Genomic DNA, 27,535 nt, shown 5'->3' on the forward strand with positions numbered 1-27,535 from the left:
CACAACACCATACTTAAATATTATCTCCTCCAAAAACAAAAACAAAACACTATTCACGGTTCAATTACAAAAATAATCACGTTCGTTCATATTTTTACAACTATACTTAGTCGTATCAAACTTTTGTGCATGCATGTTTTTTAAATATTAGAATGTTATTTTATAGACCCTTTAGCATCCTTAAGGCGTTTGCAATCTACTCCCTAATTCTATTCCTACACGAGGGAACAATAAAGAAAGGATGTTTTGAAAAAAACAAAACAAAAAAAATAAAAACGTGGTCCCGCTGACAATTTGAACAATGTTTTGCAGGAGAACAGCTTATCGGTTATGACCTTTCATTAAATTAGCTGCGAGCGGCTATGATATGAAGGAAATAAGCACAAATCTCACCTCATATTTAGCAATAATATAGGAAGGAATTACTCCAATGCTGATCCTCAATTCCATTCCGAGTCAAACAAAGAGTTGCAATTATAGATAGTGTTGTGTTGATCCTAATAAAGGACTGAAGACTCGGTCCGGTCCAGTTGAGTGCTATATTTAAGTCCTAAAACTTTTAAAGTTCGCACCTTAATGAAGTCAATCAACTATATTTCTACTTTTTTATCAGTTCTAGTACTGACCGATGGTCCTAAGGACTGATAGGAACGGTTTTTAGACTGGACCTGACCTAATAGATAAGGACTGGCTCAACACTTTTTATAACTTAACAACGCACCCTCAAAGTTACTCTATGACCTACATGCACTACTGATTAATTTATAAATATTGTTTTCTCTTGAATTATAAAATAATTTTGATAACATCTGATTTGTTAAATAAAGAAAATAAGTTAATGTAGCAATTAGTAAAAGAACTAGACCTTAAAATGCCATATCATTTAACGTCTGTGTATATAAATTTGTAACAAATCAGTTGACAATTTTATATTAAAACTTTAGCATCAAATAATTTTTCATAACTCAACAACTTCCTCTTTTCAAAATGAAGGGGCTATTTATAATGTTTCTTGTTTGGTTAGAGAGACAATACCCAGTTAGTAATTTTCGTGCTTCCAAAATTTAATTTATCATGACATTTTCTCACCTATAAACAACAAACATTTCAACATTTCAAATCACAAAACTTCTTTTTTTTTGAAAGGGATAATTGTTGAGATTTGAATCTTATAACATGGCAAGGTCTTTGAAAGAAATTGAATGTACATGCATAAAAGATGTGGTAAACTCTTAAAGAATAGCCCCCCATACTACTTAGCATTCAGTACAGATACTAAATACTATTAATAACCATAGCTAATTAATTCTCTATTATATTAAATATATGGATGTCTAAATTGAACTAAATACATTATGTGCTAGCTAAATAGAAAGAAAGATAGATAATTAATAAAATAGGCTGGATGTGGTATAGATATAAAATCTATTACTCAATTAGGAACCACTTTTTTTGTATAGGAAAAAATACAGTTTACATAGAAGAAAAGGATAAACTACTTGTACATGTGCTTTTTTCTTCTTTTTTGTCCATTTTTAATAGTTTGTCGTGATGCTAACATCTCCCCCAGAAAGAAGAATTCCCCTTTACCTTTCTGGTATTAAAAATAATGCCAGATTAAAATAATAATATAAATAACTGTATTTAAATATAATTAATAGTACTTTTCCAGCACTAATGCTATTTTAAATGTAAAATGTTCTCTTTTTATTCCATTATTTTATTTCATTTTTCTCTCCCCCCTTTCGGCTCCAAATAATATAACCGCTGATGATAACAACGTCTTTATTTAGTAATACCATAAGTTTCGCTTCTGCTTTTTCCTCATGCTCTATAGAATTCCCATCCCTAATATGATATAAAAGTTACAACTATAAAATCTAAGTATGCAATATGCCAAAAAGTTAATTATAGTTAAAAAAGTCCATTTCCTAATAATAAAAGAAATTTTTTTGCTCAGAAGACAATTCAAATCCAAAAATCATTAACCATTTTTACATTCAGTTTTATTCGTATTTTTTAATTTGATAGTTGTTATTAATATAAAAATAACTTTGAACAATTTTAGTCGTAAATAATTATTACATCACTCGGTTTAAAGATTAAGCAGAAAAAGAACGATTAACGAAAAAAAATCTTTGGATGACGTTTATTTAGCAGTTCATTTTTCTAAATTTATTACAGAATGTTGCAAAAAAAAAAAAAAGTATACAGCCTTTCGTTAAGGTTATATGAAGAAAATAAGAAGAAACATATTTTGCATATATCTATAAGATTGACAATAAGAGTTGTGAAATGCCATCATTTCTCTTCTTTGCTTTGTTTAGGCACAATCATAAATAATATTACTAATCAGTTCAATGTGACCCATTCATCGAACTGAAAGCGTTTTTAAGGCAATGAATACCTTCATCCAAAGTTGGATTGGGCATCCAGCCAAAAATTGACACTGGAAGGCTGAAAAGGACCATTAAGGGAGATCTAACAGTGTCAATTTGTACATACGCAACAAGTTTGGGTGTTGCAACTTCTACATACTTAAGGTTTGGTAACAAGGAAGATTGGAAGCCCCATTGTACCACAGAGGTTACTTTTGATCCCTGCTATGAAAGAAATCCATCTCCAACGTTACCAAGGACTGCCAAAGAACCTTAATGCATCACCTGGAGAAGATAGTTATCTTCTCTGATGAAATACCTAGTGAAGAAAAAAAGAAATGATAGATATTTGACTTTGAATGGGAATATCGAAGAGTCAGTGCGTATTCTCATAATCATCAAAAATAATCCCATCCCTTTTACTCTGTATCCCCTTAATTGTGAGGATTTTAAAGAAAACCTATGATAAATGTTCCTATCATAGATAAATCAGATTGTCTCCCATGTGGAAACTAAATTCTGAAAAAGAATGGGGCCCTGCCCAAATACGTCCAATAATTTATTGATAAGAATATAATTTTTCCCCCAAAATAGTGTGCTTCTCCTACAGTGAAGACCTAAGCTTTTTGTACACTAGTGGTGTTGAGGGTATCATGCAATTACTCTTTAACAAATAATACAACTTCAATGAATTATGTGAAGGAAGAAACAATTTCATATGTCACGAGGAAAATGATAAGGTGACGTTTTTAAATAGACATCTTTTGGAACGAAAAAAGTTTTTTTGCAGCTAAATAAATTTGGAAGAAAATGGATCACGTGGTTGTCGTTTAGCTCATTGTTTTGGATTTTATCCTCGAGCTAAAAAATCGCCGTTTAAAGATTTTTTCCATAAGCTTATGATTTTTTTTTCAGCTCATGTGCTTAAAAAGAAACAAAAACAAATAATCGTCTCAGCGGAAATTTTTCAGTAAGGAACGAATGCAGGAATGATATATATGTTAACAGTAAAAACCCATTAAATTTTGAGTGATCAAGGTCACATAAAGCATTAATTTTAAAGGAGGATTACGGATAAAGTTACAAATCGACTTTGACAAAACTTTGTAAGAAGATGTCACACAAAATCTATCATGAGATACCTAACTAAAATTAAATTTCGAGACGTCAGAGTTACACAAAACTGACTGAGATAAATAACTCAAATTATGTTCTTTTTTTGTTAATTCTTATAGAAAATAGTTTTAGCCCGAAGATGGAGATCTACTGAGTTACTTTTTGAATAATTGAATAATAGGTAGTTCTATACTTGGGAAATATTTGCTAATTGTGAACTAAATTTGGTCCTTTTTTTTCTCTCTTTATGAAGGAAAGGTTCCATGTAAAAATAAAGTTAACTATGTTTAATATTTGAAAATTCGTGTTCCTCAGTACTTTTTAAAATTTACATATTATCTAAATTAAGAAAATATCAATCTAGCAATGATTTTATTGCAATAGAAAAATATATTTCAAGAATGAGTTGATTTTATATTCATTGTTGTGGAAATGCATTTCTTATACATATTTTATTTAGTTATTTATTTGATTATTCTCATTGTCAAAGATAAATAGGCATTTGTAAATATTTTCAAATGCTAGCATCTACTTGAATATCAAATAACTTTCTTACTTAATTTATATGCACATTCTAAATATGAACATTTACACGCAAAAAGATGATCTTTGAAAGAATGTAAAAAAAATTATTTTTATATGTTACAGATAAAATAAAAATAAAGAAAATTAGAATAGGGGACTCAGTAGAGCGCAAACCTCGCCCTAAAACTTAACATTAATTTCTGTTGTATGTTTTTAGTCAAATGTTTTACAATGTTGGAAATTTTCCCTCGATTACATGATGTATAAAAACTGTATAGCGGACATATTTTGTGAACACATTCAATTATATTCAAAGCCTGATTGAACATACGTGTGTGCCCATAAAACGGGAGAAAAACTTCGAGGATTTATTGTGGAGTTAGAATTCTAAGTCCTTGGTGGACTCAGAGTAGAATTAAGGATGTACATCTTGCTATTGTTCTAGTTTTTTTCTTCTAGCCCTTCTGCTCTCCTCCAAAACATTCTTCAAATGGTCAGAGTTACCATGTTGATTTTTGATTTTTTTTAATATGTCCGAAATACATACCATTTTTGACCTTGTTTTTATTAAAATAAATGTGTAGTACCTTTGTTATACCAACAAAATAACACTAATTTGAGTTATGTATGTCAATTAGTTATACAGTTATGGTCAGTTATAAAAAAATAAAGTTTAATATTTCGTTAATGTTTGAAAAGTTGAATTTCTTATTTAATTATGTGAAGTAAGGAGGCCTCAAAGGAAGACATTTTCCATATTTCCCCTTTTACTACCTGAAAAATAAAAACGCGTCGAAAGCGATCAAGAAAATTTCCTTTGTATACGTGACCGATACTCTTTCGCTTTGTGTTGCATGGTAGTGGTTCCAGCTAGTTCTTTCTGGTTCTTACGCATCCAACCTAAAGTACAGGCCTGGGACCCACCGGCTACCACCTGTTGCTGTCTATGGCCATCGCTCTTGGAGCTACAAATTTGGTCTCAATAGAGACATGTGAAAATTGGTTGTCTTATTTTTGTACCAATAGGGACAAGGGCTTCTACGACCAGATCATTATGAAGTTGGATTCTCATTGGCAACAAGTTATCAAACAGAGCAGGCCATACTTGACTTCAATCGAACAACTGTATCACTTCTTATAAAGCGAAAAATACGAAATTACATTTTCCCAAAGCTATTATATTTTTTCCCAGGAGCAATCGTGAATCAAACCTATGCACATGGAGTTCAGGCATAAAATTTTCTCCCACCACGTTGTCCATTAACCTACGTCACTCCAATCTTTCTTTACTCTACTTAGGATTCTGTACGTTAATTGGTTGAATTCAATTGATCTCTTTTTAAGCTGTGAACGATATTCAACTGTGACTTAATAGTAATTTCATTGGTGGAAAAATTAGCTAAATGTTATCAACTGATTTTGGACTCTTTTTCTGTTTCTTGTTGGATAAAAATGTTGCAAGATAGAAACAAGGTAAGGTTGTAACGTGATTACACCGAAACTTAACACGGCATACAGTGATTTGATTCTGTTAAAAACAAAAAAAATATTTTGTCCTTCCAAAAATTACGTTTTGTATAGATTTAGAGAAAAAACAATCTATATCTTACTTTTAGACACATACTTACTTTTTTTCATTATAAATATCATCTATTTGCTCTAAGAAAATAATCAATGTAAACACACTTGAATGAAGAAGCACTAAGTACAATTACATATAATATTTTATTACTATATCAAAGTTAGAAAATGTATCAAAGCACATATACCTTTTGCATGTTAAAAAACAATTTAATCAGTTTTGATTAAAACATCAAACGAAAAAGTCCTTTAAAAAAAATATATATATAAATTCAAATAATTTTGTTTAAGTTGATTATTATACGCCACAAATAATCAATGACTTAAATACTGTTTAAACTAAGCTTTAGGGTGAGTCTGATATCAAAATAAGTTTAATTCCTGTCTGTTAGGGTATGTGGAACTAATGAATAGGTACAGCTGTGCCGATATAGGAATATTGGCCAAAAACATTTTTGCCAAAGTACATTTTGCCGAAAGATAGTTAGCCAAACCGAAATTTTGCAGAATGCACAGGGGAATTGGGCAAAGGACTATTTGGGCGAAAAATGATATTTAATACATTGATAGATATGTGGAACTGCCTTTTTTAATACAATTGATCATGATAATTAATATGTACTGTTCATAAAAATAATACTAATTAATTTTTTGTTAAAAAATATGTTCCAAAGGACGTAGTTAGAATGGTGAGGCCGTTGACTTACTGTTGAGGAATGCAGTAGTGAGCAGCTTATGGTGAGTCAGAATATTGATAGGAAATTGACAGGAATCCCCTTGATATCGAGGTGAGAAAATATACAGCTGCTGGAGAGTTGTGATGTCAATTCCTGGGTGTTGGGAACTGGGTACCGATCAAAACCGTCAGAGCATTTATATATGTTGTCATAGCTCCGCATTCATCACAGGCACGAACTCCTTTTTGGAACGATGTGTAGAGCAGAGGACCAGCAAATGGAATTGACAATCTCCTTGCTGTGGTAGGGTGTCATTTATTTTTTTCACTAAACGGAAGCGCTCGGGAGCCAGACAACAAGCTTTGACATGATGGGGCTGTCCAGAGTTGTCGATCTGGTGGGTTACTGCATCGTCGTTGAGTAAGGCTGAGTAATGGTATGGAATTCTACAAAGATGGGAGAGAAATGGTTCGAAGAAGCTATTAATGTGATTCCCATAGTAGTTATAGGGGTAGAGAGGAGGACATTCGATGCCAACGACTAGGCCATTATGAAATAATAAATCAGCTCCATTTACAATTACATCTTTGGGTCTTTAGGACAGAACGGTGGTGCTCTAAACACAGGAACTGTTTCATGAAGATGGTTGTCAGGCATTGTGGAGAAGATAAGGTGGTTTTGGTGTGAAGAAAATTAGATTGTCCGTTTTTGTGTTAGATTGTTTATAATGTCTATAGTATAAGTTGATAATATATACACTGGGGTGGTTGCTGTGTAAAGGTGGAGAATAATGATTCGGAGGTGATGGCGTGAGGACGATGAGTGGATGGTATGTAGACGCTAGGTCAGCAGGAGGAGGGGGCAGTGTAGGTGGAGTAAAAATATTACACCAGATTTGAGACGCACCTGTCTCGACACAACTGACTAAGCCAGGTAATGCCACATAAGACATACCCCAACACAGTGCCATTAGTCGTCTTTTGTAGGCAGAAGGTCTCCTGTACAACCAAATTACACTCAGTAGGGAGCCAGCTGGCATAACTGGGGCCGGCGCTTCTCGATCTACCGAGTGTACGACTTCCCAGAAAACAATAAGCCGTTAATATAACGGACTCAGAGCCTCTGGAGTTTGTTTTCTTTTGGGTCACCAATGTGGGTTTCAAGTTCAATAATAATAAACTGAATCGATTATCAATAAATCAATAAGTATTAGTAAGAAATACCCAAGTGGCATTTAACAGGGGGAAAATGAGTTTTTCTCTCCTCGCTACAATTTTTCTCTCAAACTTATTATACTACCAGTTTAAATGCATCAATATCTTGACATCACTATTGTACCGGTAGTATATCGAACAAGACTAGTGACTTGTTTACCATTAAATGTGATTTGTTTCCCGAAAGCAATGAATACACTCTAGACCAGGGGTTCTCAACAGCTTTTGGGTGTTAGTCAAAATGTGATGAATAATAAATTCTATGGGGCATACTCAGAAAACTTGGGGATTAGTTTTAAAGGACCAGTAAATAATATAAACATGATTAAAGTGATTGCCGTTTGAATATTTGTATTTATTACTATTCTCCAAAGTAAAAGTCTATAGAAACTAAATATAGAAGTCACTTTGATATTGAATCCTGACTAATCCTAGGTAATGGCTGTCTCAAGAGCCATGTATTTTATTGTTGACATTGTTAAAAGCGCTGCAAAATTTGGGATGTTGTGTCTTTCTTTTCATTCAAGCTTACCAGAAATAAAATAAAATAACATTTTACTGAATATTGTAGAAAAAACATAAATACTTATTGGAATCATTTTTGAAAAAAGCCAACAATGATGGTACAATAATCTTGAGGCAGGCGTAGCCAAAGTCAAAATAAAAATTCTGGCTGGCCCTCAAAACTAGAGCAGGATCTAAATTCTTGCCTTGCAAGGAGATGGAGTTGATCAGAGACTTCTTGGTGGTGCAAGGACCTATTCTGATGTTTGAGCCAAGGTAACTGTAGACAAAATAATCAATCAGATTCCTTTCGGGTTAGCTAGGAGGTCCAGTCGTATAAATGCTCTTGGAACCAATCTTGACTCATTTTAGAGTGTGGCAGGTGGTATGGGGGGGGTGAGAGTCTGCAACCGATAGAAAAATTTAATTAGCCAAAGGTTTATGTTACTTTGATGGGTTTAAAAGACTAAAGGAAGAGAGAAAACACTGATGTTAACAATTTTCTTAATCATTCACTTTCATAGTCTTTGGTAGTTTTTATTTTTATGCAAATGTCTTGAATGTTTGCCTGGCTCCATCTTTGAAACACACCATTTTATCAAGGGGAGTTCTAACATGTCTATTTTTTCATTTTACGATTTATTCTTTTTTTCTGAATGTTTAATATAATTGTTCTTTGTTTGATAAAAAGTATGCCAAAATATTAGGTTCTCGTAAAAAAAGAAAACATAACTTAATCAATTATTTTAGTTTACTGATCGATCTTTATAAAAGATATTTCAACCTCTGTTTATGCTGATACGTCACATATGTTTGAACAAAACTGTAAAATTTAAAGAGGTCTAATATTTCAAGGTTGATTTTATTAAATAATTCATTATCTATTGTATTATTTTGTTTCTATGGTAAAATAATTACTTACCAGAGAAAATATTTTATGATGATGTAATCGGTTTTCTTGTTCATAGAGGAAGACAACTGTTTTGTACCAATAGAATGCAAAAAATATTATTACGTTGCGTAAAAAAAAATAAAAAACAATAATAAAACTAGCTCATTTTGAAGTAAAAGTTTTTCCAACTCTAGGTCCATATATACATATATATGAAGATATTGAGTAACCTACCAAATAGTGAATAAAATTGATCAAAAGATTATATTTATATATAAAAAAAAAGAACTAGAACAAAAGAATAAATATAGATGATATAAAATTGATAAACATATAAATATCTCACTAATTCTGAATGTAATATACAATATAGTGATTCAATTTACCCTAATTTATTGATACATATACTGGTATATCCACTTATACTGGTTGTATACCTTGTTCCATCCACCTAACCGTAGACCCCCAGGATATTCCTCTACATCTGATGCGTAATTTATTCGGACCCTCATGAACTCGTGATCCCCACTAATGTCAATTTTCAAAAAATCCCGGATTTTCAAAAAACTAAATTACCTTCACACACCACACAATTTTTTATTTATTAGCCATTTAAATGACTTTAATTTATATATTTTATTTTATAGACCTAATTCCTTATATAGGAAGGATAAATAACTCGTCTAAATCTTTTCCCCGATTAAGATTTCTTTATATTTATTAAAGCCTCCCCTTATGAACTAACTAACTCGATTGAAGTAAATAATTTTACCAAAATGTTGCAGAAATTATTTATTTTTTTCTCAGAAAATAATTTTTTAGTAGATTTCATCCTAATATAAAATAATTAATTCTATATTAAATATATACAATTTCCTAAGCACTAAACGTTCCATATAGTAGTTTTGAGTATATAGAAAATAAATTTGTCAAAAAAAAAATATATATTTATATTTATGGTTTGAGATATGTACTGTAGAGGAGGGTGGGATCACTCAAACAGAAATAGTAATTTTTGAAGGCAATGCCTTCCTTTATGGGTGTTCTAATGTATTTTTTAAAATTCTATATAAAAAAATGATCACATATAACAATTTTAATTTTTTTACCAGTACTTCTCCAAATATTACCTAAATTAGACTTCGGGTCATTATGTGAATCAGTCCATGAAATGGACCGTAACAGAAACTCCAATAATTCGAGAATGCATCATCGTAATGACTTCAAATTTTGGCAGGGGAGTTATCATAAAAAGAGAATCAACATGTTTGAAAATAAAGAACATCTGAAATACTTGAGAAATTTTGTAAAAAATTGGCTGATATGGCAAGGAGCGTTCAGTCTCTAGAGGGTTCCATCAAGAAGGAGTGAGCCAAGCTCAAGTCTGACTACATAGTCAATGTCTGAAAAAGGGTTACACCTCGTATTGAGGCAATTATTAGATCTGAGGGTTGACATATTAAGTAAAAGCTGTGACGAACACTTTTTTCAGATAATTTTGAAAATTCACACCTTTCGTTTTAATTTTACTTTTGAAAAATCGAAAAAAAACCCCCAAAAAAACAAATAGGTGTACCACTTAATAAAATAAATCCTCTGTAGGTATGCATACGCTCACTAAAACTAGAATGATTGGAGGTATAGAATAAAATAATATATCACAGAAAAATGAAATAAAAACTTTTCGAAAATCCAAAAATGGTAGAGTTTATTTATAAAAAGACTGTGCGTTTTAAAACATATAGGTGAAGTAACACAACGGATAAAATACCGTTTATATGATAGTCGGATGAAGCATGTTTTACATAAAAATATGACAGCCTATGCCATAGCTGCGTTAATAGTCTTTTCCTTTTTTCCAGAACAAAAGGCTTAGAAATCATTTTTCCTCAACAAAGAAAAAAAATGGCATGTCAGAGTTTGATTGGACTTTCCAATAACTGACATAATTAGTAAACACAGTCGATGACGTACTAGTATTGGTAATGCAAGTCTTGAAACTAGTACTTAACGCCCAAAACTTGTTTTGTTGGAATACAATTTTTGTGTATAAGATTTAAAATCCAGAACAAGTTTATACCTCAACAACAGAGCAACCCCAATACCTAACCTTATGAAAGTGTGCTCATATGAATTAAAAGACAAAACTGTACACTAAAAAATACACAATCTTTGAGGCGTTCTCCCAATATGAACACGGTACGGTCATTATTGTATGCTTCGTGCTGAGGACACACCCTCAAATAACTTACAATGATGTTAAGAAATTAATTGTCATGTTATTATTTTAAATTGTTGCAATTTGTTCAAATCGGGTAATTGGAACCAGATTTATTCTGGAAAAAGAAGATCTTTATAATTTGAGCAAAATAAATGTGGCCTTCTATCTTTTTAGGATCAGAACCCGTTGTACTACTATTTGTGACGCGTCATGGAGAGAGATTCCAATAAACGTACATTTAGCAATCAGTTCAGTGGTGAACGTGGGATATTTAAACAGGGCAAATGCTACAGCATAGATTAAATCTTGCAAGAATATCGTCCAATGGACTGTCTGACCATTATTTTCTTCAGGCAAACATTGGGAAAAATAAAATGAAAAGGAAAAACTCTAGCCGGAAAGTCAATGCCTACCTATTCATAAAGGAAGGAGTATAATGGAGTATAAAATGCACGGTGCAAGAATGAGAGAAAATTTTTGAACTATACAATTAAGTCAAACAATTTAAACCTCCTTAAATATTTTTAAAATAATAACGGATGAAGATAATGAACGAGATTATAATATACCATGAAACGGTTACATCGACAGAAAATAAATTATGTTCACAAGTCTTGATGTTCTTAACTCGCATGTATACGTGGTGATGTGTTTGAAAAAAATGAAGAAAAAAATGCATGTGTTCTTTATCATGATTAGAAGAAGAAGTTTTCCTCTCTTTCCTTGACACAAAGGTGTCAATCAAACTGTCCATGTCTTCATGGAGCACCTTGTCCACCATCACCCTGTCCATGTTCAAGAGGGTGAGGGAGGAGAGCCTCTCCTGGTCCATGGTGGTCCTCATGTGGTTCTTGAGCCTTCTGAGACAGGAGAATGACCGCTCCGCCTCACAGCTGCTGATGGGCATTGAGGCCAGTATAACGATCACTTTGTATAGCTCCGGCATCAGGCGGAACACTCCCGAGCTTATTAACTCCGCAGCAATTTGTGACGAAACCATGTCTTCTGTGTCAATATCTGCCTAGAGAAACATAAATTTTAAACATATAATGCAAAATGAAACATTATAATATTAACCTTGAATTGCTGTAAGATTGCATGGTCTGACTGGAGCTGCTCGAGTTCAAGTCTCTAGTGCTTGGCGACACGCTCAATGATACAGGTCTCCCCTTCACTGTCATTGACGATTGCAATGAGATCCATTGTGATGTTTGTATCGTCTGTGGCAAATCTGCTTTCAAGCTCTAATACAATCTTATTGATTGCAACATCGAAATGTGTTTCACGGAAGTAGGATTCAGTTGTTCCTTTCCACTTTATTATCCTTGGAATCTAGGCCTCCTTGAATTCCAAATCAATTGAGTCCGCCTATTCAAATACTGATTTCATCTCAGACGACTTCAACTCAGCAAGTTTCCAGATTGATTCAAAGATTTTCTCATTCTTAAGATTTTCAAGAGTCCTAATCACTAGGTTGACGTGTTTCCGGGCCTTTGTTAGGTCAACCTTTCTGCCTTGAAGTTCATCTGACAAGCTAGATGTGTGTCTGAGGAGTGTCTTCAACAGTTCAATGCCGAAAACAAATTCGTGACTAAAGATGCTGTTGAGCAGAGAAGTTGCTGTTGAACTCGACAATGTATCTTTATCTTTTCTCATTATTATGAGGGTCTTCATGATTCTGACCATCCCTAGAGATACAGCGTGTACAGTATCGTAGTGGAGACTCCAGCAAGTAGCAGACTGGTTCTTCAGGGTCATCACCTTGGCATGCTCCTCATGTTTACTTGTTATCTTCACCGACTTGTAGATTGCTGACCTCTTTGGTGACCCTGCAATGAAGTTGTATAAAATTTGTACTGTCCCCATTGTATTTCTCAACAGGGTTATATCTGAGAGAAGATCCTTGACTACAAGATTGAGGACATGGGTGTAGCAGTGGATGTAGACACACAGTGGGGCTGCTTCCTTCCACCTGGTGGCAAGACCCTTCTTGATGCCGGATATGTTGGAGGCACCGTCCGCTGCCAGGAAGACAGTGCAGGCGGGGGTAAGGCCGATATCTTTGACAGCCTCGTGAAGCTTCTCAAACAAATATTTGCCGTCAGTCTGGGTAACTTTTACAAACTTGAGAAAGCTCTCTTTTTTGATGTCAGGTGAAGTCCATTTGGCAAAACTTGCCTCAGCTGAACCAAATTTTTTGACTTTGGCCTCCAGTTTATCTTTGAGAATATGATTGTCGTGTGAACGCAGGGACAAAAGCTCCAAGAAGTTTCCTCGATTGTTTTCATTAGATTCCGTCAACTTTTCTCTTGTTTCGGAATCGCCCGTAAAAGCCAATCCTTGCTTTGCGTGGAACCCAACAGTTTGGAAAAGATACTTCAAATAAGCTCGCCACTTCACGACTTCCTCAGTATGTTGAGACTGAATATGGCCGAGAACCGAGGTATTCTTTCACTTTGATGTGAGTAAATTGATCCACTTTTCCATCGACAGTTTGTGTTTTTTGTTGTTAGAATGAATTTTCAACGAGGAACTGTTTGTCCATGTCTTGAACTCAAATTTCCCAAGGTTGGAAATGGAAAATTTGGAACAGGCGAAACACTTGGCTAGCTTTTCAACCTCGTCATATTCTAGCCGCGGGAACTTACGGAACCAATCATATTGAAAGTCTCTGGTGTATTTGTCATCTATCTGAGGACTGTATGTTTGTAACTTGGGCTGTAGAGGATGATCTCTCTCGACTTTAGGCACAGTTTCCCGCTCAGTCTCCACTCTGGTTCTGGTCTGGATGTCCTTCCCCTTTGGCTCCCGCCCGGTAAGTATCGGGTCACCCAGCAGGCTCGTGAAGACGACAGGGTACTCTGGGCCTCCGTCCACAAACTCCATCTCCTCAGTCTTGCTCTTCTCACCTCCCTGGACATTGTCGCTAGTCTCAGAGTCCTCTGCAGGGGGAATATTGTTGTTGTTGACTACAGACAGCTGCTCGGGAGAGAAGATTGGTCCGATATCGAGATTAGGAAGTCTTATTCCATGAGAAATCTGTCCGCTGGGGTAATTTGATAAGTCGCCATTATTTTCTGTGTCTGTAGTAACTTTCTCTTCAGCAGAAACGGACTTTTCAGATCTTGGTTCAGGCAGTAAGGCCTCAACTGGAGCAGGGTCATCGGGACAGGAGGAGGCAGTGACTGAGGATGAGGATGTAGCAGAGGAAGTTTTCTTAACAGCAAAGTTCAATGTTTTCTGCTTCTTATGATCAATTTTCACTTGATACTTGCAGCTGGGGTCATTCTTATGGAGTTTAACTTTGTGATCATTAAAGTTGTCCTTCTGTATTTCCTTCTGACAGATAGAACAAATCACCAACTCTCTGTTAAAATGCGTTTTCCGCTTCCCGTGATACATTTCTGATAATTAATAAATTACTGCAACAATCCACTCTAAAAAGTACATAACTATTATTTATGTCCCTTTTAAGCAGTAATAATTTAATTTATCTTGTATTCAATGAAACAAATTCTCACGCTCTTGAATATTTCCAGAGTACTCCATACGAAAAATGTTGTGTGCGTCTTTTTTTTTTTTTTTTGGCTGTAAAGTACTTCACATTTGCAACCAGTAACGTTAAACGTAATATCTAACTAAAATATCCACTGAATGTGAAGTACTTTAAATCCATACGAAAAATGTTGTGTGCGTCTTTTTATTTTATTTTTGGCTGTAAAGTACTCTTGAAATAATTGCAGTAATTTATTAATTATCAGAAATGTATCACGGGAAGCCAAAAACGAGTTTTATATTCAAAGGTTCAATCATTTATATTTATAAAATGACAGGCAATATTTGAAAGAGATATTACGGTAAATTACAGAATTTGCATTCAAATTTCTGCGATGAATTGAGATACCCGAGAGTGTTAACTGTAGTTTAAAACCTTTGTTTTATCTATCTGACTTAATTTGGCCCCAATATTGTCTTAGATATATAATTTATTAATTTACTAATTCTATAAATGTGCCGGTGAATTTTGGCTACTTTAAGTACAATTTGTGGTGCCTCCATAGGATTAATCAGAATCATTTTTTCATTTAAATGAACTATCATTTGTTGGAAAATGTATTCCATATTCAATTTTGAGAAAAATTATCTAGCTTCCTTTTGGGTGGACGTGCTACAAATATGTAATTTTATTATAATGACTCAGTACTATTATGAGTTGGTCATAAGTTACATATATATAATAGATTTTAATAATTAATTATGACTTAATTCATCTATATTTACATACCTATATGATTGGTGGACGGTTGAGTAAGGTTTTTTTTTTTTTGGTCCGCTGAAGCGGACAAAATGCAATACTGACGTACGGCCCTGAACCTCTTCAACTCCCACGACATCACTTTCTGGGATCACAACACCTGGCCCTCCAAGTCACCCGACTTCAATCCGTGTGATTACTACTGGTAGGGGTATTTAGAGGGGGAGGTGTGCAAGGTCAGCCACAAGAGCATCGTGGCCCTGAAGGGCTCCATTACGAGGGAGTGGAATGCTGTCGATTCCGCAGAAGTAATTAGGGCATGCAAATCCTTTGGGGGAGGATGGAGAAGATGGTGGGTGCTGACGGAGGACATGTTGAAATAAATTTATTGTTCAATATTATGTCTAACTTTTTCATTTTAACAAATACACTCTAAATTCCATTTTTATCAAGGAGGTTGAATTTTAAGATAGTTCCAATTTATCGTGAACACCCTGTGCATTTGTCTAAAGTAATATTATTTACAAATCTAGTAATAAGTATAAGTTTTGTTGGACTCAGAGTGGAATTCAGAATCGGCATCTGAGTAATTTTATCTAGAAAATTAGTGAGGTTTGGGCCTATAAATTTCCTCGCCCTATCATAGAAGCTTGCAACTAGTCAAAGAAAACGCCATGACAGACAGCTTTCCTCCCAAATTTTCTTCAAATTGTCAGAGTTATCATATTAATTGAGGTTTTTTATTTGCATAGCGCTAGATAATATTTTTTACACCTCTAGTCATGTAAAAGTTGAGATTTAACTTCATAATGTACTACAGAATATGTATGATCAATTAATGATTATCTTAAGAATATTACAAAATTACATCCTTAATATAAGGCCAATGATTCAAATAATATCAAATGCCGTTATTTAAAAAAAAAAGACCTAAATTGAACGTGTTCATCCTGACAATTTTAAGAATGTTTGGGATGACAGCAGCTTCGCTGTCAATACGTTTTATTAGATCTGCTACATGCAGTCGTTAAATGAAGGGAATATCCCTATCTAGCTATGATATAGACAGGAATTACAGCGATATCGATCGTCAATTCTACTCCAAGTCCATTAAGTACTTGCACTTAAAAATCTTCAACATTTCCTCATCGTCTTTCACGCACTAGTGAGTATTGTATACTTATTCTTCCCTTTTCAAGAGTAAAAGGATAATGATGACAGCTTTGGTAAATAAAAGATCTTTTCATATAGCAATTACAAATGAGTGCAATCATAAAAGTTTATATTTTTAAACCCTTTTATAGGGACCATCGAAGGAATATCCAATTATTGCATGATAATAATTGCAAATACTTTAAATCCTACTGATACACGACATATAATAATCAATATGACCATTTTTATAAAGTATTACGTCAATAAAAAAGAAAAAAAAAATGAAGGATTGTTGCCTTACTCATTTCAATGGCATTAAAAAGGCTTTGTATGAATGTTTATTCAATATATAAACATGATCCATTTTTTTAATATCATTTTTTATTTATTGAATGAAAATAAGTCAAGCTTTTGACAAAAAGTAATTTTTAAGGTTCATGTCTTACATAACTATTTTTTATATACTTATCTATTTATTTTAATATTCAAGCTCATCAAATAATCTCTTGCATCGTGTTCTTTATATGTCTATATTGTATAATAAATAGGGGAGTCTGGGTCAGTTCATAACTTGGAACATTTACAGCAGACACTATTTTCTCGATTATAAAATAAATTTTCAAATATAGCGCTAGATTTTAAATCCAAAAATTTAAGTATAACGTATTTGACAATTTATTTCCCAAAGTTAATTTCCTCCATTCACAAATCATTCGCTCTTACTTGAGGGGGGCTATAAGGATCAATCCATCACTTAAAGCAACCACTTTCAGTCTCAATCACAGCCTCCAACCTGACTCTGAACCTGGCACAGGCCTTCATGAGAAAAATTCCTTGTCCATGTTGGCCACTCCCCGGAGAATTGGAAGTCTACGTAAGAGTCAAAAGTGTTAAGGGAACGTTTATTAAAGCCTCTCTCCAGGACTCCCCAGAAATAGTAGTCCGAGGGGTTCAGATCCAGGTAGGTAGGAGGCCACATTTCCCTTTCACTAAACACAACAGTTAAAAAAAATATTGGGTTTTCCCGAATAAATCCGGTTCCAATTAACCGATTTGGACACACTGCACCAATTTAAATTGTAGCATGACACCAGATATGTGAACATCAACTTAAGATCCCTACCATAACTATGTAGTAGTTATTTTCGTACTACGGCGTGCACCCGGCACAGAGGGACATAGTAATAACCATACGACGTTCATATTCGAAACCATTTCAAGGATTTTTTATTTATGCTAATACAATTTTTTCAAATTAATCTAATGAGTCCTCTTTCATAAACATGGATCTCAGGGTTGCCAAGATATTGAAGTCTAAACATGTTCCGGATTTGAAATACCAAACCTATTTATAAGTCTGTTTTAGTGCGATCAAAAATGGATTCCAAAATGGTCCTACATATCAGTCTGCCTTTGTAGAAACTAGACGTTTAAATTATCTTAACATGTTCCAATGATATTTTTTCAGGCCTCCAAGGTCTTTACAAGGATGTCTTTAACCGAAATAAAAACTCCCTTCCCATTTCTCTTTTTATGTCTTTCTCCTTCTCTCTGTCTGACTTCTCTTCACCTTCACTCTCTTTTCTTATTATTTTTTAAAAAGTCATTAGCTTTTGACATTTATTTTTAGATACTTCATAAAAATGATTTTTAGGGGTGAAATTAGTTTTTGGAAGGATTATTATTTCATGAATAATGGAGTCAGTGTTTCTTTGTTTTTCTCGTAGTTGATTTCATTTGAATATTTAGTTATTTTCCTATCAGTTAGTATGATTTTATCAAAATTCAGTCTAAGAGGATATAATGTTAAGGACTCTTAATAGTAAGGGGGAGGTTGCGAATTTTCCAAAAACGGTTTATTCTTCTTTGTAATTTGAATTTAATTGAGTTATACAGCAAGCAGGTTTTTTTAGCCAGAACGGACTTCAGAAAAGTTTTTATTTTGTGAATTCATCTTAAGTATAATATAATGATTGTTATATCTTAATTTACTATATTAAATTATAGTTTAATTATTCCGCAGTATGATAAGTATAGTTGTTTATTGATAAAAAAATATTATTTTACATGTAAGAGAGATAGGTTGATTTAATTTTTCAAATTGTCTTTTGGTAAAATGTCGGTTTTGCTCAATACCAAAAGTCCACTCACAGTTTCAATAATATATTGTGTCATATTTTTTTCTTTACAAATCCTTGTTCATTTTAAAAAGTATGATTTATAAAGGGGGGATCTGCAAATGAAAATTACGTCATAATTTCGAAGGTAACATAATCATGCAGTCTTTCAAATAGTGAAAGAGTAATGACTGTATTATTATTTAGTTCTTTATGTTTATTACTCTACTACAAAAAAATAAAACTCACTCCTAATATTTAGGAGTGCTGTGCTAACATTAAGCGACTCGAAGCTAAACCAACCCATAGTAATTGATCCAAAACAAAAAGTGTTGAATCTGCTCCCGGTTTCTCCTATAAGTGATGTTGTTGTTACTTCAACTCAGTTAAAAAGGGGAGCTCCTTCGTCAATGCATTGCTTTTGAAACAAAATATCTTATGAAATAATCAAATAATAAAAATATTGTGAAAGTCTTTCCAAATCAACAAACAAACATAACTATATTTTCCAATAGATTATAAATACAATAGATTGGTCAACAGATTAAAAAAATTTTTAGTTATCAAATACAAAAAAAATTAACATGTTACAATATACTTATTTGGCCTATCAACAGAAAAAAAAATAAAAATAGAATGGTCACTCAGTGGAGTGCAAACCTCTGTATACAATATTTTTCCCTATAAAATTAAAATTAATTTGAGATATTTATATTAATTTGCTTAAAAGTTATGGTCAGTTATGCGTTTTTTACGTTATTTTAGACTTTGACTTTTAGATATCAAAATGTAAATGTTACATTTTACCTTCAATGTCTCACCAAAATCGATTTGTAACTTTATCTGTAATCCTACTTTGTAAAGAAAATTGTATGTGACATTGACTTCTCAAAATTTAATAATCTCGTACTGCTAACATAACCAATAACAACTTTTCATCGAAGTAAATCCCCAACGTTTTCTGTAATCCTACTTTTAAACAGGCAAACAAACTGAGGCAAAAAACATTCCTTGGCGAAGAGAATTATAATGATTTCTCTCAAAATAAGGATTGTATTTGCGTTCATGAACGATTCGTTGTTGTCAGTTAATTTTTTAGAAACACCATCAATTGGAATAAAAAGACAAATAACAAGAAATCATTGTTACAATGAAATAATCAGACTATTTAATTAATAGATTTTAAAAGCCATAATATCGGGGCCAAATTATGTAACATTAATAAATTGATGTCTCAAAACTATAAATAAACAATCTTGAATATCTCAACTCATCCCAGAAATTTGAATGCAATGGCTATAATTGACCCAAATTTCACCTTTTTCTTGATTCTTGTACTAGATTGTTTTTATTTTAACTCACCCCACATATGTTTTGTGTCAAGATAAACATAATATTTTACATAGCAAATGAGAAATGGCCAATTTGTTCATTTTTTCATTGAAACATTCAGTTCAACAATGGGCTGTATAGCTTGTTAAAATCAAATTAGTGCATTTGATTTTAACAAGCTATACAGTCTGTTAAAATCAAATCAGTGCATTTAAAAAAAATATTAAACTAAGGCCACATTTTTCTGTGGTATTATTTAAAATTTGGCTTGAATTGTACATATAAGTGTTGAAATAAAGCTCATTTGATTTATCGGCCTCCAGCACTAATCATGGCCTAGATCTGGGCCGAAAATGAAGAAACGACCCAGTTCTTTGGTATTTTGGTCTTGCCTCCATGATGGAGGCAATCAGATACTCCTTGTTAGCATAATATGATAACGTATTATTAGACAAAATAATACATCCAATTAAGATTTAGACTGCTGGGGGGGGGATATTTTCTCCTGAATGAAGGTATAGCGGTGCTCACTCAGCCACTTCATGCAACCTGTCTGAGACATGAAAAGGTGCTGAGTCTTGTTCCCAGACCTAAGGCCGATGCTCAATAGTTTGCTAAATTCAAGGCACCATAACTTCCTTCATATCGTTCTGATAGATATCTGTATTGACTTTCAGACCAGTTTTGAAGATATAAGGAGGCATGATATCCCTCTTACCTGAAACGACCCCAAAGACCATTACTGTATCTGGAAATTTCGAATCTTTTTCACAGTCCGGTTTGGGACCCCAGTTATTTTTGAGACCTCTCGATTTGAAATTTTCATGTTGTTGTGGACAAAAATCATCGTCAATGCTCAACGTCGTTCCTACTAAATCAGTTCAATCTTTTCAAAGGAGATGTCGCCATGGTACCCCCAAATTTTCACCTATTATTCATGATACAACAATGTTTCTGCTCTCAAAAAATAGACGCCATCAGGCAGTTGTATCATAACAAAACCACCGGCAATTTAATATTAACACATTTTGTGATCTAATTTCTAAAAATTTTTGAGATACGCGGGAAAAATGACTCAGCTCTTTGATTTATTCCAGGAAATGGATTTTGGATAATATTTAATACCCAGGAAACAATTTTAATTGTCAACTTTTGCTAAATTTACTAAAGCTCAAAAATTTAGCTTTTACTGGAAAGCGAATGGTGCAAAACAGCACCACGACCACCAAATTTCAATTTTTTAAATACAAATTCTGAATCAGCACCAAAAAAAACAACAACATAGAATCAAAAGTTTTCATATAAATCCAACATGTCATATTTCAGAAGACGTTTTTTCTTATCATTCTTTATTTTTCCGGAATCTATCTATTATAGTCCTTAGTTAGTGATAATATCTAACAGACCAAAAAGAAAAATATCGAACCAAATCCTAGACGAAGTCCCAATCCAAGGAATTTCCTGTAGGAATATGCAAGGAATCAGTGGCATATCTTGCTGTATACAATAATTACTTTATTAATTTCCCCAAATCGCAGAACATTCTCAGAAGTAAATCGATTTGCTATAAAGTGCTTCAGAACTTATTAATACTTAATTTAGTCCAAGGGATTTCAGGGCTGGAATTCTTTTAAATTTTTAAAGGTGTAGTAAGGTGAAATTCATATTTTTTAATGATTTAAAAAAAAATTACATTAATGAAGATCTCATTGGCAATCAAAATAGACTGTCGGACGTCCGGGACGATTTACATTATGATTGTCCCATTTTCGACAATTTACCTTTAAGACCGTGATGCATCTTTGACATCAAAATTACGAGAGTGGAATCGACAAAACTAAAATAGTGCGTAATTGGCTGTTACAGAATCAGAACATAAAAACTATTTACATTTTTAGCCAACTGGCTTACATTTTTGCCTTGTTCGAAAGGAAACTGTAAAATATGGCATTTCTTCTCATTACCGGTTGGCCATCTTTGATGCACGCTCAAACAAACTTGAGGCGAACAATCACTAATCTGTCAAAGATGTTTTTTGTAATGTAATTACAAGTAATTTCTCAGGTTCAGAAAAGATAAATAAATAATTAAACTACATTTAAAATTTGGAAACAAGTATCAACAATTTATATTTAATATTTTTTTCTAAAAATTATATATTTCAATTCCAAAAACAACACCAAATCATTTGAAAAGTACACTCCACCTTATAATTTAATGTTCTTTCCACAAAAATTCAAAGAACAAAATACAACAAAATAGCACGTAAGTAAATGTTTAGAATTTACAACTTTAATTTTTTTTTCTATTCTTACACCTCGAGCATATGCAACGACAAAGCCGCCCCAAAGATTTATTTTATTATGCATTTTTAAAACAATCTATACGGAAAATAAGTAAGAATTCTTCATTTGGCGATGTTAAAACCACCCCGATCTGTTGAAGAATGAACAAAGATGATAAAAAACCCACACACACTAACCGTTTTCCTTTTCTTATTTATAAAATAACAAAGTTACTACATAGATTCGTAGATGAGCCTGCTTTTAAGGGATACTCTTAAAACTTGCATAGATTTTGATGAGTCCAAAACAAAGAAGATGACTATAGACTAAGTTATATACCTTCTTTTGAATAGCTAATGAGTGAGATATGAATCCATGCTCAGAAATGAATGTGCTCCCCACATTTCCGTGTTTCCCTCCTCCTCTAACTGAGAATGAATTCACCATTTTAAACTTTTAAATTTTTCCAAAAAAGGAAATCTAGTTGAAGAGGCCATTTCCACAATGCAGTCATGTATTCAATTTCACTCGCCTCACCGTTTAATATAGGGGTGACTGTATTATCGGACTAGGAGGACTGGGATCTATACTGTTTCAAGTTATTTGGACAATTCACACTTTCCTGCATTTTTTTTTTCATTATTTCAAGTTAACATCACTTAAAACATAAAATACAAACAGTACTATAATAAAATAACTAAATTTAGAACGCAGCAGAAATAAAATATGTAAAATTAAATAGAAATGTTATACAATAGATTTAAAATATTGTCAAATAAAAATTCTAGGAAAAATCAGAAAATAAACGATAAATGTGTTAGATTTTTAAGAATGTTCCCATTACCATAATTTTATTCTTTAAAGAGTTTGCTACATCCTCAAAGTAGATTACAGGTCTCATTATGTGTAAAAGGTTGGGAGTTCCTACCTTATGGATAATCAGGTAGGAGAGACTCGGATTTGATCCATTGTCTGACAGTTTTTTTAAAAATTAATTCGAACTCGATAGATTTTTTTTTCGGAAAATTAGGTTTTAATTGGAATTTACATTTGCTACATATATATTGAAAGATGAAAAGCGACTTCAATTTGACTGTATACCAAGATGAAATTCTCATATTGAGATAATTAGATCGGTTATCTCCGTTTTTGGCAATAAACCGTCTCTTTTGCAGGGAATTATAAGTTAACTTCCTATAAAAGTACAAAGACTAACTCATAAAATGGAATGGAGACAAAAAATAAGTGAATATATTATTCTTAGTTTTTGCTCTTGTACGCATATACATTATAGGTACATGTAAATTTCATAAATACATAAGAAAAATAAGCCTAATACTTGTAATCAAAATACCCATGAAGTACTTGTACTTGACTTACATACAAATATAGGTACTTGAGCCCTTCCCCAAGTCCCATTTAATCCTTTGTTGAATTTTATTATCACTTATTAACTGTTTCAATGTAGGAAACCTGGTTTAAGATGTCACTTGCATTAAGCCATAAGTTTGACTCTATTATCTTATGTCTAACTTGACTCGACTTGTAACACAATTTTGAATGGAATCCAACACTACTAAAAAGTTATTTGGTTATATAGCTGATATTAAAGTAAATGTATAGAGGCAAATATTTGCTAGTGACACTAAAATATAATATAGAATTGTAATAAGGAGCCAGATGTTACTTTCAGAATACCAAAATACAGATAATCATTGTTTACAAGTGGTGTTATTTTTTTTTAAATATTACATATATGAAACTACTTTGTACACTGATATTAGAAAGCATCATTGGTTATTGATTACACAAGTCATTTATCCTACACAATATCAACTTATGTAGGCTTTGGATTGATATGGTGTGTTCCTGATTGCTTTTGTATTAAAGAATATTAGCTCGAAAAAGACAAACAAAAATAGAGGTAATTGCCAAAACTGAGAACTATTTTGACACAAAAGAGAAATCTAACTATACAAACGACATTACAAAATTGTATTAGCCTACAAGCTTTTCAGTCAATCTGTAAATATTTTTCCCTCTTTTAAAGCTATAGACTTGAGACGATGTTAGTGTAATTTTTGGACGTTTCCTAGTAATACATGTACCCGTTGACCGTTATTACTAAGAACTTTTGTAAATAAAATATCGTATATTATCCGGAAATAACAGGTATAATGCAGTTAATTACGCGTCGGAGGCATTATTTAAAAAAAGTATTGGTACTTATATTAAATGTGAGGTACCCCTCTTTTTACCCGGGTCATATGTTTATCACTACTAAGGGGGAAATTTAGAATATTTCCCTTTTTGTATGAGTATTTATATCGTGCCGCTGTTGTTCAGCAACAAACGTTGAGCGCCTGTAATATGTTTGCATTCACTTAATTTGGTAGCTAGGCAGACGTGTTTGGCGTCAGTAAAAAAATGACATCGATCAACGAAATATTTATTCTACAATCGCGGAAAAGGCAACGTGTCTTTATTACGATCCGTACATGACAAAACAGTTTTGGGACTATAAAATTCTTAAATATGGACAGTTTCTTTATCTGGAGAGTCAGGAGCAACTGGAAGAGTCTGGAGGGGATTATGAATCAACAGCAAATATGTTCTTAAATTATTAAAAATAAAAAAACAATCACAGTCAAATTTTCATATTTTAATAAAAGGATTGTCGCTAAAAATCAACTAATACACATTGGATATGAATTTGTTGGCTGACAAAACAAACCAGTTGTGAGGAAACAAAACATATACAAAAAAAAAAAAAAAAGTTTAAACAGCCAAGAAAGTACACAATTATTTCGAAATACGTGCCACTTCATTCCATATGACTACCATTTGCGGCAACTACAGCTCTCAGACGCTTTGTAAATGCTTTACCCGCTGTACAGATGATTTCCTCCCACCTTTTGTCCCGTGCAGGCACTATGGCAGCCTTCAAGTCATTGATACTGCGGCAGGAAGTCATACTAATCTCCCTTTCCAGAATGTACTATATGGAGAAGACCATTGTCCCATGTCCAATAGCAACATGATAACAAAAAAATAATAATTATTATTATCTTTCAAAAAGTGAGGGCTATTGACCACCTCTTGTGTTGGTACCTATGCTCATCAGTAATTTATTACATTATTCTGTCATTTTGAATGTTCTTTGTAATGAATGCAATATAGTTAAACCTTACTCGCAGTATACAAATATCTAATTCAATTCTATTTGAATTACCCATACCGACCCAGTTCTACAAAAATACCCTAAACACATCCCTAAGTACAATGTATAAAAAGTATCTACAAGTATTTCTTTAAAAAAAAGACACATTTTCTATATAATTTTATGTAAATTTCAAAAATGGTTCTATGTTTCAAGTGACGACGCAATTGTTGAAAATACATATTTTTTTGTACATACTTCATCCCATTGTCATCACTTTATGTAACTATTTATAAAATAAAAACATGGCAAACCCCAAATTGAAATTAAAAAGTACTTTAAGAAAATTTAAGAGGATGAGTAATAGATGATGGCATGATGAAAGACGTAAATAAATACTGCATTTAAAATATAAATAATTATATTAGTTGGCATCTTGGCTACTCTCAAAAAATTTAATTATTTATTTTTTCTTATTCACTGTTCCTGACATATCATTGCTCAACGAATCAGAAAACGAAAATATATTAATGTGTATATATCTGCTTTGAGAGTGCTATAAAATAATTTTTGTTAGGCTTGTGAGAACTAAAGAATATGGCCCTGCCAGTATGTAAGATAAAAAAAAGAAGTGAAAATACCTGATAATTACGATACTACGATTATTGATCTGGTAGAAAAAGTGCTCCAGAAGAAAAATTGTTCAAAAGAGTCGGAAGATGATTATGTAAGTAACCGTGACTTTTTCTTGTATCTACTATGAATAATTACAGTGTAATTATTTTCGGGAATACCTTGTACGGGAGTTCTTGTCTGCAAATTCGTCTCTTTCAGTCACTTCTGGCATTTTTACGTTTGTACATCGATTAAACTTATACAATCTACCCAAAAATACCAATGAAGTAGTTTTTGTCAAAGATTATTCGTAAATATGAAATTTAATAATTCTTCTTTATTTTCAATCAGACGCTGTTCAAAACAGCAAAAAATGAATCAATTAAAAGATTAATATTGTCAAGTAAGCCTTTTAATGATAAAAGTAACAAATAAAATACATTTAAAAAAACTAAATTGCTTTTTACATAAAACTCTGATTTTTGATACCCCCCCAACAGGCAACTTTGTTTGTTCAAAGTTAACTCAAAAATTTTCGTCACCCAGAATTTTCTTAGTACCCATAATATCCTATGTTATATATTTATGACATTTTTTCGATTCTGTATTTTATACCTACCAGGAGTAGGTATGCTTTAAACTTCTTAAGCGAAGGAGCAATACAGATTGCCAATCCAATATTTTATTATTACTTTAGAGGGACCGGTAGAAAGTTATTATTTACATCTCTGACAACATGATCAATGAGATTATATTAAATAGGCTATTTTTTTTTCTATGTCAAATCCTAAGATCAATTATATAAGTTCTTTGTGTATTCATTTTGTAGGGGAGTTCAAAATTCAATATTTGAATTCTTAGCTGTCATTAGATACTGACAACCTTGTTTGAGATATTATATCGACAATACTTTTAAGAAATTATTCTCACAATTCTGATGAAAAAATATTACCCAGTAAATTACCATTATAAATTAAAAATTCTAATTTTGTGGCCTACTAAGTGCTTTTAAAACTATATTGAAATATCTGAGTATAAGAAAAAAATATATAATATAGATTATTTGAAAAGTAATGTTTGTCTGTCTGTCTGTAAGTATGAATATATGAAAACAAGTCACCGGGTGCACTGTAAATCGTGCTCCATGATGTATATAATAAACATATTTTGATCTAAGAAATAACAATGAAGTCGTAGGGATAATTATCTAGTTGTATTAATAAAATATTGTAGGGGTGCTCATCTTAACAAAAAGCAATGCTTCTATTTGTGTTTGTTATTGGCCTCTTATGTATATCATTTTTCATGAGCATTTTCAAAATATCTTGAGATTAGAATTTAAATATAATCCGTCATGTAAAAATGAATTAAGTTTGTTTATATTAGTGAGTTCTCGAAAGACTAAACTACGCATCTGCCATTCTAACATTTTCTTTTCTTCTTCTCAAACTCTTATAATTACTTTTAACTTCTAGAGGAGAGAACAAGCCATATGAATTGATTTCGGT

The sequence above is a fragment of the Lepeophtheirus salmonis genome, chromosome 3 (assembly GCF_016086655.4).
Source record: "Lepeophtheirus salmonis chromosome 3, UVic_Lsal_1.4, whole genome shotgun sequence".
Classification (NCBI taxonomy): domain Eukaryota; kingdom Metazoa; phylum Arthropoda; class Copepoda; order Siphonostomatoida; family Caligidae; genus Lepeophtheirus; species Lepeophtheirus salmonis.